The 4175-nt window shown below is 42.8% G+C and overlaps 1 pseudogene; it reads left to right on the top strand.

The window, feature by feature from the left end:
- The first annotated feature begins 579 nt into the window (after positions 1-579).
- On the top strand, positions 580-1716 carry LOC101701921 (ribose-phosphate pyrophosphokinase 1 pseudogene; annotated as a pseudogene).
- The last annotated feature ends 2459 nt before the right edge of the window (positions 1717-4175 follow it).

Raw genomic sequence — 4175 nt, forward strand, 5'->3', positions numbered from 1 at the left:
TGGCCAACTTGGTAGGCATGGCCCAGGCTGCCTGTATGGGCTTTGTGACACTGGGTGGTACCAACTCAGAGCCTGAGTTCTCATCACAGCCAGTGCTGTAAGGAGCCATTCCTGGCTACAGAATCTTCCCTGTCTCTTGTCTCCAAGACTTCTCTTCCTTACTTTATTTTTTTAATGAGGCAAAATATATATAATAATATTAGCCACTTTAAAGTGCAAAATTCAGTGGCATTTCATACATTTCACAGTATTGTACAACCAACACCTCTATCTAGTTCCAAAACATCTTTATCATCCTCCAGAAAAAGCTTTGTCCCATTAACCAGTCAATTCCTTTTTCCCCTCCTTTCAGCCCCTGGCAACCAGAAGTCGACTTCCTGTCTCCAGATTGACATATTCCGAACTTTTTCCATTATAAAATCATAAATATGTGACCTCTTATGTCTGGTTTCTTTCACTTAAAACAATGTTTAAAGGTCTATCCATGTCATAGCACTTGTAAGTACTCCATTGTTTATAGCTAAATAATATTCCACTAGAGGTAATTTAGAGTGGCGTGCTGGGCAGGAATGTAAGATGGCGGAGTAGCAAGGCGAAGCTTTTGGTGTGTCTGGGTCGAGTTCGGTTCCCGTCTCCACAGCAGCTGTAATTGTTGAGAGAAGAGAGCGTAGGGTAGTTGCCCAAGATGCCAAATATCAAAATCTTCAGCAGCAGCTCCCACCAGGATTTATCCCAGAAAATCGCTGACCACTTAGGCCTGGAGCTGGGCAAGATGGTGACTAAGAAATTCAGCAACCAGGAGACGTGTGTGGAAATTGGTGAAAGTGTACGTGGGGAAGATGTTTACATTATTCAGAGTGGTTGTGGTGAGATCAATGACAATCTAATGGAGCTTTTGATTGTAATTAATGCCTGCAAGATTGCCTCAGCCAGCAGGGTCACTGCAGTCATCCTGTGCTTCCCTTACGCCCAGCAGGGTAACAAGGATAAGAGCTGAGCTCTAGTCTCAGCCAACCATGTTGCAAATATGCTATCTGTAGCAGGTGCAGACCATATTATCACCATGGATCTACATGCTTCTCAAATCCAGGGCTTTTTGATATTCCAGTGGACAATTTGTATGCAGAGCCAGCTGTCCTGAAGTGGATTAGGGAGAATATCTCTGAGTGGAGGAACTGTACAATTGTCTTACCTGATGCTGGTGGAGCCAAGAGAGTTACCTCCATCGCAGACCAGTTGAATGTGGACTTCGCCGTGATTCACAAAGAATGAAAGAAGGCCAATGAAGTGGACTACATGGTGCTAGTGGGAGATGTGAAGGACAGAGTGGCTATTCTCGTGGATGACATGCCTGACACTTGTGGCACAATCTGCCATAGAGCTGACAAACTTCTTTCAGCTGGCGCTACCAGAGTTTATGCTATCTTGACTCATGGAATCTTTTCTGGCCCAGCCATTTCTTACAACAACAATGCATGCTTCGAAGCAGTAGTAGGCACCAATACCGTACCTCAGGAGGACAAGATGAAGCATTGCTCCAAAATACAGGTGACTGGCATCTCCATGATCCTTGCAGAAGCCATCAGGAGAACTCACAATGGGGAATCTGCTTCCTACCTGTTCAGTCTTGTGCCTTTATAATAGAGTAACTTCTGAAGCTTTTTAAACAAAATCAACCCACCCCTTGTTTTTCCTTGGTATTCAATGACAAATTTGGAAGACCCAGCTTGCTCCAGTGTACCTTTCCACATCCCACATTAGAGTTTATTCTAAATTGAGAAAAGATAGATTGAGACTGATGGGATTTCCTACCTACGTTGTCTCATTCTGCCTTCCTTGATTTTATGAGCCTTGCAGCTTTTTTTGGTTTTTGTTTTTTTTTTTTTGGTACCAGGGATCGAACTCAGGTCCTTGCGCTTGCAAGGCTGGCAATGGAGCCACTGAGCTAAATCCCCAGCCCCAACCTTGCAGCTTTAACTAGAGCTCAGCTGCTGCAAAATTTCAAATGTTTGAGGTTGTTTAAGGCTGTTTGAATGTGATTATGGAAGCTCAGACTCCTTTGCATGTGAATACTTCAGAGTTGTGCTTTGTTCAGAACAACTAGCAACAGAACCCGCCCAAGTGTGGCAAGTTCTCTAAGTTCTATCCTAAAATACAGAAACTTGGGCAGCCCTAAACCTACTCCTAGTAGCGCAGAAGCCTGTAAGGCAAGAGTAGGCAGCTCAGCTTGAGCAGCTCCTGGCTGGGATTGTGAAGGTGAAGAAGGGGATAATACAGTCCAGCAAATGTTTCTTGGGAGGAAAAAGCCTGACCCATCATCTGCTTTTCTATATAGCTTGGATTCTCCTTCTACCTATTCCTTTCTATTTGGCTTTACCTACAGCCACTTTGACCTTCTGGCCAAATATCCCCTTGGGCTCAAATGACTTGCTTCCTGCTTTGTCATCGCTAACATTCACATTAGATAATTTGCTGTAACTCAATCTTCCTTAGCCTGCTACCACCACAGTAGTAGGTTTTAGTTGGTATCATATAGTGCCTTTTGATTAATTTAAGTATTTAATTTTCATCTTCCTTCCTTGGATTTGTTTGGCCTCTCATGATCTGAGATTTCTGTTTAAAAGATTGATGGTATTGTCTCTTGTAGAGGAAACTAATAAAGTATATGTACGTGACTTTGAAAAATAAATAAATAAATAAATAAATACTATTCCACTGTATGGATATACCACATTTTGTTTAACCACCCATTGATTGTTACACCTTTAGGCCACTGTGAATAGTGCTGTTATGAATATTCATATTTGTTTTTGTTTCAATACATTTTCAATTACTTTAGGTATATACCTAGGAGTGAAATAGCTGGGTGATATCGCAATACTATGTTTAACTTTTTAAAGCACTACCAAACTTTTACCTCCCTTCTTGCTTTTAACTACAGTTACGTTTTCACTTAAAACTGTGTCATTACTATTATTTCTGGGTTTGGAACAAGGGACAAGAAACCAGCCAGAGTCCTCTTAGCCACAGTGGTAGCAGAAGTTCACCATTATACCAATGTGCAGGACTCCAGTGGAGCTCTTGAAGGCCTCAACTTCTGCACGATTTTCCTCCCATGGGAGCTGGGAGTGAGTGATTGTAGGAGAAAGAAGAGAGGAAGAACTGATGAGGCAGAGATCTCCAAAGGGGGAAAGAATTATACCTCCCACAGATACACAAACCCTTATCCACTGGGTGGCCAGAAGAACCCATTGGAACATCTATTTCTATTCTTTTTTACCCAAAAGCCAATTTTATTTTTATGAATGAAATAGAGTCCCCTCAAAAAGGAATGTTGACATCTCAACCCCAGTACCTCAGAGGTACTGGTATTTGGAAGAAGGGTCTTTAAGATGTAGTCATGTCCAACTGAGGTCATTCGGATGGGCTCTAATCCAGTATGACTGGTATCCTTCAAAAAAGGGGAACAGTAGCCAGGCACGGTGGCGCACGCCTGTAATCCCAACCCTATGGGTGGCTGAGGCGGAAGGATCACAACTTTGAGCCCAGCCTGGGCAACTTGTTATGACTCTGTCTCAAAATGAAATACAACTGGGCAGGTAGCTCAGTGAGAAGACCGTGGGTCCAATGTCCATATTGCAGGGGAAAAAAGAAGAGAGAGGAGGAGGAGTGGGAGAAGGAGGAGGAGTACAAGGATTACACTGGCTCTGGGAACAGAAAGATAAGGCAGAGCTCACTTGTCTCCTCGCCTAAGGACAGGCCAGCTTCTCCTTGGCCACAGCATGCTGTAAAAATGCCCAGAGGCCGATCAGATCTGGCCAAAAGCCACAAAAACACCAGAGAGCTGATCAGAGGTGGTCAAAATTCACAGAAAACTACTTCAACTGTGTACTTACACCCCTTACTGTTAACAGTGACTCCTTAACCTATGGCCTCAGTTGTTAACTAATGGTAGTCCAAAACAGTCACAATTACTGAAGCCTAGAACATTACTTATTTTTTTCTCATTTTAACTTCAATTTTATGTATGTTTTATAACTTTATAAGTAATATGTAACCCCCAACATTTTATTAAATGAGGTACATGGTCAGAAAGATGTGGAGATCACTGGTTTCGAATGGCACAACAGCCACCCCCAAACAGGTGATGGCGACCTCTATATTTGGTCTTCAGG

This window comes from Heterocephalus glaber, unplaced genomic scaffold (assembly GCF_053883595.1).
Source record: "Heterocephalus glaber isolate CG9 unplaced genomic scaffold, H.glaber_assembly_v1.0 deba00000122, whole genome shotgun sequence".
NCBI classification, from domain to species: Eukaryota; Metazoa; Chordata; class Mammalia; order Rodentia; family Bathyergidae; genus Heterocephalus; species Heterocephalus glaber.